The sequence below is a fragment of the Hemicordylus capensis genome, chromosome 2 (assembly GCF_027244095.1).
Source record: "Hemicordylus capensis ecotype Gifberg chromosome 2, rHemCap1.1.pri, whole genome shotgun sequence".
NCBI classification, from domain to species: Eukaryota; Metazoa; Chordata; class Lepidosauria; order Squamata; family Cordylidae; genus Hemicordylus; species Hemicordylus capensis.
In genome coordinates, this window is record NC_069658.1 from 259692876 (window position 1) to 259710364 (window position 17489).

A 17489-nucleotide genomic window follows, 5' to 3' on the forward strand; every position below is an offset into this window, starting at 1 on the left:
TGTTCATTTTGCTTTAAACCACCATGAATTCTCCCTACCCCTGCTCTTTTCCAACCTATACTTTAGAATACTTCTAGAAAGTTTTCTAAATCAAAATAAGTTATTTGGTGTTATATTGTATGTGCTGATCTCATGATGTAAATGGTGACAAGGTTCAAGCATACTAATCTCTAGTGCCAGTTTTGTAGACTCAATCATATTATTTAGTGGTGATACAAATGTACTCAGCACTGCTCCTTAGCATAAGCTTGGATTGGACATCTTCACCAATACATAAAATATTCAGGTATTGGAAAATGAAGTGGGTGGTAGTCTGCAGTTGCTGAGGAATCCATAACAGCACTGCACACTACTAACCCCTGATAACTGAGCAAAGAGGCACCTTTTAAATTTCTGTATGAAATTTAAAATACAGGTGATTCTCTGTATTTTGCAGGGGGAGAGAAACTGGCCCTATCCATCCCCAGCACAGCATCCCTCCATTGGCTGTTGCTGGTGTCTATCTTACATTTCTTTTTTAGATTGTGAGCCCTTTGGGAATAGGGAGCCATTTATGTATTTATATCTATGTAAACTGTTTTGTAATGTCACATGCTGGCAAAATAATGCTCAGGACCATCCAACGCAGATTAGGAACATGGAAAGGGAAATGCTGGATCTTCAAGCTGTTTTCAGAAAAGGCTGAGGAACAAGAGACATCATTGCTGATGCACACTGGATAATTGAGAAAACCAAAGAATACCAGAAAGAAGTCAATATGTGCTTTATTGACTACAGAAAAGCTTTTGATTGCATCGACCATATCAAGTTGTGGAATATCCTTAGGAAAATGGGCGTCCCAGAACAGCTCATTGTTCTCGTGAGAAACCTATACACAGGACAGGAAGCCACAGTCCAGACGGAACATGACGAAACAGACTGGTTCCAGATTGGCAAAGGAGTAAGACAAAGTTGTATACTTTCTCCTTCTTTATTCAATTTATATGCTGAAGATATACAGTGAGAAGCTGTATTAGAAGAAGAGGAGCATGGTTTTTCTTGGAAGTGATGGACTCTGCACTGTCTCATGTCTCAATAATAGAAGGGGACAGATTAATGAGTCAGAGGGCTAGAGGGGGCAAGACATTGGTCATCCGTTCTCTACTACTCTTACACTATCCCTTTGATATGTAGATTGCTACTCCCAGAGACTGCCTGCCTTGCCACTTCCTCTTCCTCTTCCTTTTTTTCTACCTTGCTACACCCACGCTCCTCTCTCCCTGCACCATGTGTACAGAGATTCAGAAACCATCCCTCTGCATCCAGCTAGCTAGATAGAGATCCTATCTCTCCACTTTCCTATCTAGAATGGAGTTCACCAATAAAGACTCATTATACTGATTTGAAACTATGACACACATGCCTAGGCAGACTCTGCTGTGTTGTGCCTCAGTGCACTCTGCTGTAACAGAAGGGTATCTCTTACCAAAGAGAATTCCCAACAGTTTTAAAGCTGGAGGAAAAAACATCAATAATCTGCACTACACTGATGACACCACTCTTATAGCTGAGAATACAGATGACCTGCAAGCTCTAGTAATTAAGGTCAAGGAGCACAGTGAAAAAATGGGACAACAACTAAATGTAAAGAAGACTAAACTAATGACAACGCGTACAGCAACCAGCCTCAGAACTGGCAATGAAGACACAGAAGTGGTGGATAGCTTCTGCCTTTTAGGATTGACCATCAACAGTAAAGGATCCAGCAGTCAAGAAATACGCCGCAGACTAACACTTGGTTGGGTTGCAATGAAGGCCTTGGAAAGGATATTTAGATGTTGTGATGTGTCTACACCAACAAAGATTAGAATAATTCAGACCATGGTTTATACTACCCAAAACTTAAGTTGAAGACAGATCATCCTGGAGAGAATCAATCTATGTGGTCGCTAAGAGTCAACACTGACTTGACGGCACTTAATCAATAATCAATCAATCAAACTGCTTTGAGAACTTTTGTTGAAAAGTGGTGTATAAATATTTGCCATATTCATAATTAGACAAGGTTAAAAGCTGAACATGTATTTTAGAAAGTGTTAGGATATAAAGTCCGGATGTTTAATGTTGCATGCAAAATGGCCAGGTAAAAAGATCCTCCCCAAATATTGTTGGTAGATATCCAGAACAGATAAAAGTCAGCTGGACAGGGCATCAGTCAATTTGCAAAGTATGAAAATTATGTGCATAATAATTTGTGCACAACTGCATAATATGCAAATTTTTTGAAAAGAGAATATGGCGACCCTACTTGTGGGATACAGTTGTTAGGAACTGGGAACCTTCTTGAGCAAGATTCTGTCTTGTTGTTGTTGTTGTTAAATAATGCTGACTTGCCACTTCCTCTCAATCAAACATTCCTAAGTGCTTTGGAGAAGTGCTATTAGTGTAACCAGAGGCTAGGCTGTTGATGTTGTGGTACATCAGGGGATCTTCTAGCAGGAAATCCCAGGAAATTCCATTCTCTGCAAGGGAAGTGTGGGACTGAGGGTGCAGTCAAATTCCTCTTTGATAGACTCACGACTTATGCCTCTTTGCCAACAGAAATATTTCACAATCAAGATGGTCAGGGTTTTGCAACCATTCATAAAATATACAGCTGCAAAATAATGATGATGATGATGATGATGATGATGATGATGATGATGATGATGATGATTACCTGGCCCTAAGACCAAAATAAGACCAAAATAATCCAGTAGTAATTGGCACCCTAGGTGCAATTCCAAAACACCTGGAAGAGCACCTCAACACCATAGGGGCCACAGAAATCACCATCAGCCAGTTACAAAAAGCAACTTTACTGGGAACAGCCTATATTCTGTGATGATACCTACAACTACTACTACTACTACAACATTGATAATAAAATCCAGCCATCCCAAGTCCTTGGGAAGAACTCGATATCTGGATAAAACAAACTAGTCAATAACACCTGTCTGACTGTGTAAACAAGAAATAAAGAATGATGATGATGATGTTGATGATGTTGATGTGCAGTTTCAGACATTCAGGTCATGCAAAAGTTGTATTATGTTTAAGGATATAAGAAGTGATTGATAACAATGTGGAAAGTAGAGCAAGTGGTCCAGGCGCCTCTAGAACCTAGAACCTGGTCAAGTATACCCACCCCCTGCCAAAGATGTTTCCTGCAAACTCCACTATCTCTCCCCACAGATTCTCCTGGCTTCATCCTGGCTTGCTCTAAGCAAACATACTGGGAATCAGGAGAAAAAGCAGGCAACTTTTTGGCCTATAGGATCAAACCAATACAAAACTGCTCCCATATATCAGGCATCAAGGACAGTAATGGGTGATTACAAACATGTCAGTGTTTGAACAACTGGTTGGGGGAGGCTGAATGGTTGTTTGGGAGCTTTATATTTAATCTTAAAGCACACAGGGAGGCTAAGAGAAGCGAACCCCGCCTGCTGCATCTTTGGTCCACTTGCCCCAAGGGACCGTTTGTAATTCCAAAAAGTGTTTGGCAGGTGGGTAACATAGCAGGGCATGAACACACAGGCAGAAGTTCCCTGCCCTATTGGATGCCTTTCATCCTACAGGGCAGGGAAGTAAAATTCGAGGGGGGAGGGTGCTCAAGCCCCTCCAGGATTTCCCGGACAGGGCAACGCCCCCACCGGCTCAGGGGCGTACCAAAGTAGGAGTGGGCCTGGAGACAAGATTTTAAAATGGGCCCCTCACTGCGTTCCTCTCCTTCTCCTGGCCCCATGTCTCTGCTGCAGAAGAACTATTAATGACTAAGCACCATGAATATGGAAGGAAAAAGAAGTGGATTTTACAATTCTACTCTCATTTATTACAAAGTATAATAAAAACAAGGCAATACTTCAACAAACAGTTACTGAAAGTGATAATATTTCAATATTCAAATTAATATGGTGGAAATAGTATTATCACACTTCTGCCTAGAACAAAAATCATACTGCACACAGATGAAAAAAATTAGAGAGAATGCTGATCTGGCCTCAGCTCTGCATCCACTAAATGTGTGCGCCTGCGAGACTACCTTGCAAGGCTCTTTGTGCTGTTTCATTAGCATACTGAGATCCCGCTCATCGCCCAAGAAGCATTATTAACCTGCTTCACAAATGCAATCACACATAATGACTGGAACATCAAGTGACAATGTGCATAACAGTGTATATGCACCATAAGTGACGTAATCTATGTTGATGCCCTAAGCATGCACACTCATGCACAGTCACCCATATATTTTTGCAAATGCATGCCCCAGGTCTCAGGGAAAGACAGATGGTGAATTTCACTTCAAGACAATCCACAGAAAGATAAAACCAGAGTTGGAAGTCAGTTGTCTCTTAATAAACAAGAACTTAATGTAGCATACTGTAGCTGCCAAACTGTGTTTTGTGCTTGTGCACACCACCAAGGTAACACTGCTACCCCAAAAAGGAAAAGGGTGGGAGGGAAGAATGATTGACATCACAATACGCACTGGGTTATGAATAGGAAACCCCAATGGAAGAATGAGGGCAGAAGCAGTAGGGATAATGAGAACAGTTATATGCCTAGCCCATGTTGGATGGTTTGAATAGGGAATCTGGCAGGAAACATACAACAACCCCATTCCCTCCCTCCCCTCACTATTATGTCACTAGATGCAATGCTGATAGCTCGTTTTTCCTTCTCAGCAGCAGACCTCTTCCTTTATTTGAACTTGCCTTAAGCCAGGCTTAAGCCTTTGAGAGCCATGAAGTCGCTATTGCAACTCAGAAACACAGGAATGCAATGAAAACACAAGGAGGGAGGTGCAGAAATATTTTCCCCGAGAACTACCTCCACCACCCAGGTTGTTAAAGAAGGTCTTGCGAGCTGACCAGGGGCGTAGCCAGCCCACCAGCAGCCCGTGTACAGCCGCGGCAGGCGCCCCGATAGCCCCGCCCCCCATCTGACATCAGACGCAGGGGATAGGCACGCCCCCGCATCTGACATCAGACGTGGGGGGCGTGGTCTGGCTCCCAAACGAAGCCTTGAGGCTCCCTTTGGGAGTTGAGAAGCAGCTTAACTGCTGAAGGGGCTGTGCGGCCACTCCTGGGAGAGCCACTCCTGGGCTGCATTGTGAAGGCAGAGCCAGCCTTAGCTCCTGAAGGGGCCGCGCGGCCCCTTAAGGAGCTAGTTAGGCTGGCGCTGCGTTTGCAGTGAGCAGCCAGGAGCGACTCTTCCCTGCCTTTGCAGGGAAGAGCCGTTCCTGGCTGGTGCTGCGAATGCAGCACCAGCCTTTGTTTAGCTCCCAAAGGGGCTGCACGGCCCCCACTCGGGAGCTAAACTACCGCCCCCGCGTCTGATGTCAGCCGCGGGGGGCATGTCGGGGCCGCTCTTGTGGCCCCTGATTGGCCACCGGCCCGGGTTCTTTGAACCCGTTGGCCCAATGGTGGCTCCACCCCTGGAGCTGACAGTTGCTCACAAAAACAAGAGGCATCCCGTTCCTCTCCCGCCCTGCGCCTGACTTACTATCCGGAGCTCCTCCTTCATCAGTCGGTTGAACAATGCAGTCAGTCCTGTGTTGTCGTTGAAGCAGCTCAGCACAGCTGCCTCTCAGGGCTCTTTCACTCTATAATACTCTGATTAGAAGTGGTATAACAAGGCGAAAACTATTACAAAATGATGTATAGATGGTATTTGACACCAAAAAAACTGGCATTAATGTATAAAAATGTTTCAAACAAATGTTGGAAGTGTGGGCATTCTGAAGGTACTTTTTTTCACATGTGGTGGACCTGTGGGAAGGCTAAGGCCTATTGGGACATGATATATAATGAGTTAAAGAAAATATTTAAAATGACATTTCCTAAGAAGCCAAAATCCTTCCTGCTGGGAATAACACAAGGAGTAATTTCTACAAATAACTTAACATTCTTCATGTATGCTTCCACGGTGGCCAGAATAATATATGCACAGAAATGGAAAAGTAATGAACTGCCTTCAAAAGAAGATCGGTTGATAAAAATTTTGGAATATGCAGAGATGGCAAAACCTACAACACTGATAAGAGACCAAAACTTTGAACATTTTAAAGAAGATTGGAAACCTTTTTTGTTGTATTTAAAGAACTATTTTCCTACTATGGATCTTACAGCAGGATTTGAAATTTAGAAAGAAATGCAGGTTGGGTGGACTAATTGTTTTTGTTTGTTTGTTTGTTTGAAAAAGGTTTAAAATTGTGTTTTGTACTACTATTATAGCAAGGGTAAAATTAATAGTTGATGTTTCACGAAGAGAGGTGCGCGGGAAGTTCACTTTTGTCTATTATGTTTGTTATGGATATTATTGTTAAAACTAACAAAAATTGAATTTGGAGGAAAAAAAGAAGTGGTATAACAAGGAGAAAAGCTAGTGTTACTCAATGCATGCAGATTATTATTATTATTATTATTATTTATTAGATTTCTATACCGCCCTTCCAAAAATGGCTCAGGGCTGTTTACACAGAGAAATAACAAATAAATAATTTGGGCCCCTTTCCCCAAAGGTCTCACAATCTAAAAAAAGAAACATAAGATAAACACCAGCAACAGTCACTAGAGGTACTGTGCTGGGGAGGGATAGGGCCAGTTACTCTCCCCCTGCTAAATAAAGAGAATCACCATGTTTAAAGGTGCCTCTTTGCCAAGTTAGCAGATGCTCTGCCCAGAGTGACCCCATCCCCTAAGGGGAATATCTTACAGTGCTCACATCACACGTTGTCTCCCATTCAAATGCACACCAGTGTGGACCCTGCTTGGCAAAGGGGACAATTCATGCCTGCTACCACACAAGTCCTCTCCTCCCATCATGTGTCCCATGCCTCCCATATATTGAGAAGTATAAGCCCCTGTTAAGTCTACGCCCCTGCTTACCCAGCACAGGGAAGGGTCTCAGCCCACAAAATGCCCTTTACCCGCTGCCCGGCCCCGTCTCAGTCGCCAGCAGCTGCCATTGTGTGGTGTGAAAAATCCTCTTTGACATTTTATGCCACACCGGGCATAGCTTCACCACCTCCATCCAACCGTCAGGCCAACGCACGCTCTTCAGCTCGAAAAAACGTGAGGCTGCCTCCTCTTTTGAATAAAGGCATGACGACTGGGGAGAGGGAGGCAGCAGCCAGCCCCTAGCGCGAATGACGGCAGAGACTGAGAAACCCCACGGCCGCCCGGGGCGGTGGTTTCTGAATCTGAGGTAGTAGGTAGGAGCTGGGTGGGTGGAGCACGACGTAGCCCGCCCCCGCCCGACCAATGCAGCTGCTGCAGATGTGATGCCCTGCCCGGACGGGCCCTTGTGAACTGAGTTTACTGGAAGAAGAGTGTGACAAAGAACCTTCGCGCATTGATTCCCTCGGCGAGCGCAGAGAACTTGAGCTGCCACCCCCTCCCTCCTCCATTCCACGGGTGCCAGCTGAAGGTCGCGGCCCACTTCGGTGGCGGTGTCAGTCGAACCGACTCCTGTGTAGTTCCTGAAGCTGAACTTTAGGTAGGTAGCAGCCTGGTCACTTTATCCCATTACTAAAAGTCAAAGTTCTGACTGCGACTCCTTCCAAGTTCCACCCTTACTTGGGAATCAGTCCCACGGAACTCCGTGAGATTTACTCCCGAGTAAACAGACCCAGGCTGAATGCTGTCACTCGGAACAAGTCCGTACTTGTCTATGCAGGTGGTGGTGGGGGATCAGTCCTACTGCGTGCGGCGAGGATAGGGACAGTTGTTTCCTCTTTGTTTTGTACGTTTTCTTTTTCATTCCGAGTAAAGATGCAATAAATTAGACAGCTTGTAAGGGGGGGGGGGGGGAGAGATAACAGTCCAGCTCTTTTTTGACTGGCAGGGTATTTTTCCCCGCTCAGCCTTTGAGTGTAACTCAAAGCGGGGGGAAATACCGCCGAATTCTGACTGCGATTCCCTTCCACCCTTACCGTGGGAGTTAGTCCCATCACGGCAGCCCGTGCGATTTACTCGCGAGTAAACAGACCCAGGCTGAAAGCTATCAGACGGGTCACGGCTGGACTGGTATGTGTGAAATGGAATGGGACGTACCTACCGCACACACGTGCAGCGTGTTTCTCTCTTGGCTTTGTCGGTTTCCATTCCATGGTCGGTGCTCCGCGATCGTTTCCTTGATTAATTCAGAGTAAATATGCAAGGATTGGGTCGCATGTAATTTACCCGCGGGGGGAGGGATATATACCTATAAACAAATATTATTGTAAGTGAGATGTATCAGTATTTCCTAGGAGGACAGGGCGACGACAGAACTGTCAATCTGAATGCTATTGGACACTAGAATTTTTTTCCCCTTCGGGTTGCTAGTTTTAATTTGGTTTTATTCTTGTACAACTATTTTATCTTGCCGTTCTGTTTTATTATAATTTTAGTGTTTATTTTATTGTAAGCTGTCCAGAGCAGCAGTGTGCTGGGGCTGGGGGACGATAGAGATATTTTGTGTTTTTAAAAAACCACCCAAAAATGGAATATATCCCCCTTGGCAATATGGTGATGCTGTGGCAATCATATTGCTATATCCAAAAACAAACAGACAGATCCGTTAATATGACAGAAAGAAAAACCAACAAATAAATATATAAATATAAACTATGTTGAAAATTGAGTAATTATCTAAGCATGGTGATATATATACTTACATCATGTAAGGCAAATTTGCTGGCAAAACATTAAATACATCCAACAACAAAGAATCAAACAAAAGAACAGTATAGTCCATCAAATGAAAGAACTAAACACGCAAACAACAGCACCCTGGTAATTGTGCTGTTTTGAATATCTTTTTCAAGTATTCATAAAAGTTCATATATACTTCCAAAAATATCAATAAGATCTTCTTCAGAACTTAAGTATTGTGAAATAGATCTTTCATGGGAGACCACAGGTCTTCTCCTTTGATGCTATAATGCAATTTAAAGAATACATGCATTCACCAGCACATTAAATTAGTACTATCATCATGATCTACTCATTTTCAAATCAGAGAGACTTTATTGGTCTGTTGAATTTAGTTCCAAAGCTTGAGCAATTGGACGTATTATTTTTAAACACTGGCATTTAATTCAAGATCTACTGGGGTGTATTCTTCCTTCGTGTGTTGGATATCATTGCAAGTAAAGTTTGAAAGATCAATTGGTCCATTCAGATATACGTAGGACTCAAATCAACACTTCAGATGTCAGGGGATACTGGAAATGTGGACAGTGCACATGTTGCCATGAATCTTTACAAATAAAAGAATTAATTATTCCAGCTGATAAGAAAATTACACTAAAAACTTTTACTACTTGCCAATCCACTGGTGTTATTTATGTAATTGTTTGTTCCTGTGGACTTTTTTTATGGGGGGCAAACTAGTAGACCTTTAAGGGTTTGTATTACAAAATATAAGAGCAAAATCAAAACTAGGAATATGGAGGACTGCCCCTTACTGCTCATTTTGTTATAGACAGCAGAAACAATGCGGGGAGTTTGCTATAGAAAAAATGATAGTTAACACAAGAAAAGATGAGTTCATTTCAGAACTGAGTCAAAGAAAAGCCCTGTGGATATTAACATGAAAGTTTTGGGTCTCAGTGGGTCTCAATGAACTATTAGCTATATCTCCATATTTATAAGGGATCGGCTTATATACACCATTGAGAGTCTGTATTTTTATTGTTAATATGTAAATGTCTCTATCATTCTAAGAGTTTTTAAGTTTGACTAGTAGATTCCTTACAGCTGGTATAAATAGGTCTAGCTGAATCCAAGCCACCTAGTTCCCCAGAGACCTTTGAAGAGACAAGTTCTTGTAGACTATAGTGGCATACTTTTAACATTCTGTGAGAACACTATACGAGCTGGGCATTGAACGTTACATGTCTATAAGAAGAACAGTCTTGATAAATTTGATTGGTGAGACCTTTATTTAAAGTATAGTACAGATACTTATTATTGGTGATAATGCTAAGAGTTATCTATAGGGATAAAAATCTTTTTCTCAGCTTCGGTCATTTTGTAATAGTATTTTATTTAATGGAATAATGATTAGTGTTGGTATTTATTCACAATATGTTTTGTTAATATCATTTTATAGATATGTGAATTATATCAACCATTCAGGGACATTCAATAGTATTTGAGAGTATTATTATAACTATTATTGAATAAAGGAGTATGAGGAAATTTATCTGTTATAAAATGAATAGATCATGATGATAGTACTGATTTAATGTGTTGGTGAATGCATGTATTTTTAATATAATTATTGCCTCATAGGAGAAGACCTGTGATCTCCCATGAAAGATTTATTCCACAACAAAGATCTTATTCATATTTTTGGAAGAATATGTGAACTATGAATAATCGAAATAAGAAAGATATTCAAAACAGGGTGATTACCAGGGTGCTGTTGTTTGCACATTTAGTTCTTTCATTTTGATGTATACTGTTCTCTTGCTCGATTCTTTGTTGTTGGATGTATTTAATGTTTTGCCAGTGAATTTGCCTTACATGATTTAATTATATATATTAACATGTTTAGCTGATTACTCAATTTTCAATATAGTTTATATTTATATATTTGTTGTTTTTTCTTTCTGTCGTATTAATGGATCTGTCCCTTTGCTTTTTGGATTCTTCATTTCAGATCCTTTGTGCTATTTGTTTGGTGCTTAATCATATTAATCGGTCCAATTAAGCCCCATTCGGACCTTGAGGTCATCCACACAATCGAGACCCTTGTTCTACCCGGGTTTGGGAGCAGTGTGTGCTCTCAGTTTTCGGTTGTGTGGAGTGGGAGTGGGGTGGGAGGAAAACCTGGGTAGAGGTGATTGTGGGGAAGGAAAGTCAGGAGAAAACCTTCGTAGCTTTTCATCCTGCCTTATAAGAATTATTATAATTATTAATTTCTAGCTTTGTAAATAACTTTTAATTTGAAACTTATAAAAAAGCCACGGTAATTCTGATTGTGGGTTTAGCCTGGGCTTCAAACTTGTTAACTTATTTTAAGAGAGCCAGTGTGGTGTAGTGGTTAGAGTGCTGGCCTAGGACCGGGGAGACTCGAGTTCAAATCCCCATTCAGCCATGAGACTTGCTGGGTGACTCTGGGCCAGTCACTTCTCTCTCAGCCTCACCTACTTCACAGGGTTGTTGTGAAAGAGAAACTTAAGTATGTAGTCCACCGCTCTGGGCTCCTTGGAGGAAGAGCAGGATATAAAATGTAAAATGCAAATAATAATAATATTGCTAGGCCACTTTGCATTATGAGAGATGCACTTTCTATTTAACTGGTCTGCTCTGTAGAGTTCTGAGAGATGGATTGCCACAGTGATTAAGAGTTTAGTCACACCAACTTGTTTTTGGATGTTTTTTAGTGTTGCTGTGGTTTGATTTATGTTATGTTTTGTTTATGTTTTGTGTCATTGTCAATATATTAAATGTCACTTTTGAGGACAATGGATGTTTGAGAGGGGTGAATTTTTGGTGGGGAAAGAGCATGGAGGCAAAAGCTCCCCTACATCAGTGATCCTGAACTAGATTGGAGGGTCCATAGCTTCTATTTTAAGATAAAACTTCAAATGCAGAAAAGATTGATGATGTGTCTAACCTCTGGTCTACCTTGGCCCTAAGAGTAATAGTTAGAGTATTGGACCATTAACCCAAGTTGAAATCCCTTCCAACTACGAAACTCACTGGGAAAATTGGACCAGTCACTCTTTCTGGCTAGCCTACCTCGCAGGATTGTTATGAAGATTAAATGAGCATTTAATCCCAATAAGATTGGGAGTGCTGGGGGAGGTGAAATCACTTGGCAGGTTCTAGATTCTGCTCATCAGCCACCAGCTTGTTATCCCTGGTCTCAACTTTTTGTGAGAATGAAATGATATCTGAACTATGGGGGCAAGTACTTGTGTGGATTGGCAACTGCTTGAAGAATAGGAAACTGAGGGTAGGAATAAATGGACACTAATCACAATGGAGGGAAATAAGAAGTGTGGTCCTCTGGGACCAGTGCTCTTTAACTTATTCATAAATGATCTAGAAGTTGGGGTAAGCAGCGAAGTGGTCAAATTTGTAGATGATATTAAACTATTTAGGGTACAACACAAGAACAGCCCTGGGGGATCAGGCTGAAGGCCTATATAGCTCAGCATCCTGTTTCACAGAGTGGCCCACCAGATGCTTCTTGGATGCCCACAAGCAAGAGTTGAAGGTATGACCTCTCTCCTAAGAACAGCCCTGCTGGATCAGGCCCAAGGCACATCTAGTCCAGCATCTTGTTTCACACAGTGGTCCACCAGATGCCACTGGAATCCTCTCTCTCCTGCTGTTACTCCCCTACAACTGGTACTCAGAGGCATCCTACCTTTGAGGCTGGAGTGGCCTAGAGCCCTCCGACTAGTAGCCATTGATAGACCTCTCCACTCCTGCTGTTGGGTAGTGCAATTTAAAAAGAACAAACAAACTGAGGAGCTCCAAAAGGATCTCTCCAAACTGGGGGGCGGGAGGTGGGCAACAAATGGCAAATACAGTTCAGTGTAAGCAAGTGTAAAGCAATGCACATTGGGGCAACACCACCGCCCCCCAACTTCACATATGGGCTGAGGGGTGGCTGGGCTGAGCTGAGCTGAGCTGACTGGTCAAGAGAGGGAACTTGGGGTCGTAGTGGACAGCTCCTTGAAAGTGTGCGGCAGCTGTGAAAAAGGCAAATTCCATGCTAGGGATCGCAAGGAAGGGGATTAAAAATAATAATGCTAATATTATAATGCCCTTATACAAGTCTATGGGGTGGCCACATTTGGAGTACTGTGTGCAGTTCTGGTCACTGTATCTTACAGACATTGTAGAACTGGGAAAGGTACAGAAGAAAGCAACCAAGATGATCAAGGGCCTGGAGCACCTTTTTTATGAGACGAGGCTATAACACCTGTGGCTTTTTAGTTTGGAAAGACATGATAGTTCTATGAAATTAGATAGACAGATTTTCCTTTGTTAGGGTCACCAATCAGCTGAATAATCTTCATACAATAATCATAAACTGATGTGGGGGGGATTATATCAGGTAAAGTATCTCTTTATGAATTTTATAGGCTACAAAATAAAATTTAGCTACATTTTAGGAAATTGAGTTATTGTGATCAGAAAACAAATGTTGAAGATAAAACATACTGGGGATAATTTACTCAAAGTAGAGAAATAGAACTATTGTGTGAATATACTTATAAAGTAGACAAAAAAGTAAAACATGCAGTTGTTTCAATAGCTCTGGTACCACAAGGGTATAACCGAGCTGCCTTACGTGTTTTCTTATATTTCCCATCTAATACTGCTGTAGGAAGCATGCTAAATCAGGCAAATGTCAAGGCTCTTCTGAATTTTTCCATCATTAGATTATTTAAATTATTTGGAGGTTTTAAGGAAAAGCGTTGGTTAGACAGAAATATGTCTCTTGGAAGACTAGCTAAATTGAATTGCCATGTCCAGTACTCGCTATTTAAATATTCTCTTTGCCTGATGAGGCAAAGTATAAAATCATGCATGCAGGGGAGAGAGTGGACGGAGATACATTTTTCTCCCTCTCTCATAACACTAGAACCAGGGGACATTTCATGAAATGGAAGGCAAGGAAATTTAGGACCAACAAAACGAAGTACTTTTTCACAGTGCATAATTAATCTATAGAATTCTCTGCCACAAGATGTGGTGAAGGCCACTAGCTTGGATGGCTTTAAAAGGCACATGAACACATTCATGGAAGACAGGTCTGTCAATGGCTGCTAGTCCGGTGGCAGGGATGTGCCAGAACTGGCTCAGCGTCTTCTTAAGGAAGTGCTGAACTGGCTCAGGTTCCCGCATCAAAATTGGTTTGGCGGGCTGGGATAGTTCCCTTTAAAAAAACCAGAGAAGTAGGACCTTACTTGCTCCTGCACTGCCCCACTACTTTTCAAGGTGCGGTGCTCAGTTTTCAAAAGGCTGTGTGTGGCTGTAGCACTGCTTTCAGCAACCTGCATGCGGAGTCGGCATGCACATAGATGCCACACATGCACATGGTGTTGCTGATCATGCAAATGGACATCATGCATGCACAAAAGCCAAGTGTGTGCCGACGCCATGCACAGGCGGCTGGAAGAAGTGGTGCAGCTGCATGTGGCCTTTTGAAAATGGAGCGCAGCACCCAGACAAGCAGTGAGGCAGTGGAGGAGCAGATAAGGTTGTGCTTACCTGGTTTGTAAAGGAACTTATCCCGACTCCTCTTGCAACTGTCTGAGTCTGTTAGGGAAAACATCCCTATCTGGTGACTGTAGACCACCTCCAATCTCAGAGGCAAGATACCTCTAAATCCCAGTTGCAGGGGAGCATGGCCTCACCTCTTGTCTGTGGGCTTCTCAGAGGCAATTGGTGGGCCACTGTGAGAAACAGGATGTTGGACTGGATGTGTTTTGAGCCTGATCCAGCAGAGCTGTTCTTATGAAGTGCTTTCTACCCCGAAAAGTTCTGTGACTTAATCTTTAACTTTGGGCCCAATATCTCTAAAGGTTTTTCATGATGTAAACTCTTTGCCATGAGCCCCATCACCCATTGAGATAATCTGGAGAGGTTTGTCTACAGTTGCCACTCCCTCATCTGGTGGCTACTTGGGGATGGGCCATCTCCATTGCTGCCCCTGGGCTTTGGAATGCACTCTCTGTTGAAATAAGAACCTCCCCATCTCTGGCACAGAAGACACAGTTGTTCGCCCAGGCTTTTAATTAGTTTTATAGTTTTGATAATTTTTAAATGGGTTTTAAATGATTTTAATGTTTTAATCATTTTAATTTTAATTTTTTTTTGTACACCCTCCCAGAGACGTAGGTCAGGTCATATAAATGTGTTAAATAAAATAAAAATAAACTCCAGTGTGCCAGCCAATTGCTCTGGGTCTCACAGCCTATCCCTCTTTTTGCCCTGACTCCTGACTTAATTTCTCATTTCAGATTATCGAAGGCCAGAAGCTCTGCCTACAACTGGAACTAATTCTGAAGTGTGATTTCTTACAGGTTTTGTGTGTAAAAGAGTTCACAACCTGATAGTCCAGCTTCCCTATAGAGGAAAGACGATGCCCAGACATAATTATTTAAAAGGTAGTAGTATGAATTCTCTCCAGACAACAAATTTCCTTTTGCCTAATGGACAACCTGAGCTAAGGTAGAAAGCAGGTAATAATTGCAGCCTCAGTATCTGGGACCAGGTGGCAGAAACACAAGAGATTTTGAGTGACCATTGATAAGAGCAGGAGACTTTGCTCCAGGAAGTACCATCTAAGCAGTGTACTTGGGCGGTGGGAGGGTGTGTGTGTGTGGGGGGGGGGGTGTCACACTTAGTCTGCAAAGCATTTTCTGGGATTTGTGTCCTAGTAGCCTTTCCCTCTTGAGAATATTGCTTCCACTTGGTCCATCATTCCCTGACAAGTGTTCCATCAACAAACTTTGGCTGGCCTCTCCAGCTTCAAGTACCCTCTGCATGTTCCCGGAGCCCAGTGCAACTGCAGGGACGATTCCGACCTCCAGGCTCAAGATTATGGAGGAGAACAGAGGATTGTCCTTGGCCTCATGTGCAGCTCATCTAGTCATGTTTGCCATAGAAACATTTCTAGATGAGCTCCACATGAGGTGAAAGATAATCCTCTGCTCTCCTCTAAACCTGGAACATAGGAAGCTGCCTTATACTGAGTCAGACCATTGGTCCATCTAGCTTAGTATTGTCCACACAGACTGCTTAGAGAGCTTCCAGCTATATAGCTGTATTTTCCAGCTTGTCACCAAAGTCCTCTGATTAGCACTTTGGTTTCTTGCTGCACACCCATTCAGGAAAAAGGAAAAGAGAAATAATATCATTATTTTGATGCTAATCTAACTATATGGACTTTCCAAAACTATAATTTGGATATTCCTATAACAATGCTGATGCTTGCAGTCTCTCATGCTTCTGTTTCTAAAGCTTTGGATTTCTTATATTGTCTTTATGTAAGATAAATTTACTTCTCTAGCTCCAAGCTTAACCCATGCTAACAGGACAAATGGAGCACATTTCAAAGTGGTTATTCTTATATAAAAATCCTTATTATGAGCTAATGTAAACTAATTACTCTGTGAAACTATTTGTATAGCCCAGCCATCCAGGACTTCCAGCAACAGCACAAGTTCAGAAACATTTTCCTAATAGTTAAAATGCTCATTCATTCATTCAATTTCTATACCACCCTTCCAAAAATGGCTCAGGGCTGTTTAGACAGAGAAATAACAAATAAATAAATTGGACCCCTTTCCCCAAAGGTCTCACAATCTAAAAAAAGAAACATCAGATAGACACCAGCAACAGTCACTGAGGGTACTGTGCTGGGCGTGGGGAGGGCCAGTTACTCTCCCCCTGCTCAATAAAGAGAATCACCACGTTAAAAGGTGCCTCTTTGCCCAGTTAGCAGGGGTAACATTTTTAGCACATGCCCGAAGGATATGTGTCCAGTTTGCACACCTTTCCAGTCTGCAAATTCTGCCAAGTTGCTGCCCTTTCTCCCTGAGCTACCAGAGACTTACACAGCTGCTGGGCGGCTGAGTTGGCACATCCGAAATCTGGGTTACACACACCCTTTGCCCGATCTCACCAAGCCTGCCTGCAACCTTGCCCGCCGCCACCAGCAATCCGTTTCTTGTGAAAGCCATGGGGCGGCTGCGTACCTCCCTGCCGCCCCTTCCCCTGTTCTTGGCCAGAAGCAGGCGCTACTTCCAGCCCAGTTCCAGCCCAAACGACCCCCGCCTGGGCTACTAGGAGCCCCCCATAGCGAGCACTTGCTGACCGCTGCCTATCCTTTTCAGGCAGCGTTTGCTGCCTGAAGGTTGAATCCTCTCAGATGTGTCTCCTTTTTGCTCTACTGGATTGGTATGCTAGACATTTGCTAAGAAAAACACAGGAGTTTCTCCCATTAGTACCTGGGTTGTCAGGAAGGGATCCCAGCCTTCTACTCTTCCTCGCAGATAGGTTCTCAGTGGGAATAGGTTCTGCCCCTCTTTCCCAAGTGCACTGGCTTGCCAAGAACAACTTAAGCTTGCCGTGCTGATACAGCAGACTAGCTCTCTTCTCTGCCAGTGTCTCTCTTTGTGGACAAAAGGGCTTCAGCTGGATTCCTGACCCAACAGGCTGCCACAAAGAGATTTATTTATTTATCATTTATTTTTACATTTATATCCCGCTTTTCCTCCGAGGAGCTCAGAGCTTATGTTATGTTTATCCTCACAACCCCGTGTGGTAGGTTAGGCTGAGACATACATGACTAGCCCAGAGTCACCCAGTGAGTTTCATGGTTGAATGCGGATGCTAACTCAGGTCTTCTACAGTATGCTGGCACTGTGGATCATGTTCCTCAGTATGTCTGGCCTGACACATTCTTTTCCTCAAATTAAAATATTTCTTTTTCAAATACAGATA

General features: G+C 42.7%; 1 protein-coding gene across 1 annotated transcript in view; it reads left to right on the forward strand.

The window, feature by feature from the left end:
- The first annotated feature begins 7206 nt into the window (after window positions 1-7206).
- Window positions 7207-17489, forward strand: part of LOC128346802 (C-type lectin domain family 2 member B-like) — a 28085-nt gene continuing 17802 nt past the window's right edge. Inside the window, exon 1 of the mRNA XM_053300487.1 lies at window positions 7207-7521. The gene's annotated coding sequence lies outside the window, so the exon portion shown is untranslated. The remainder of the gene's footprint in view (window positions 7522-17489) is intronic.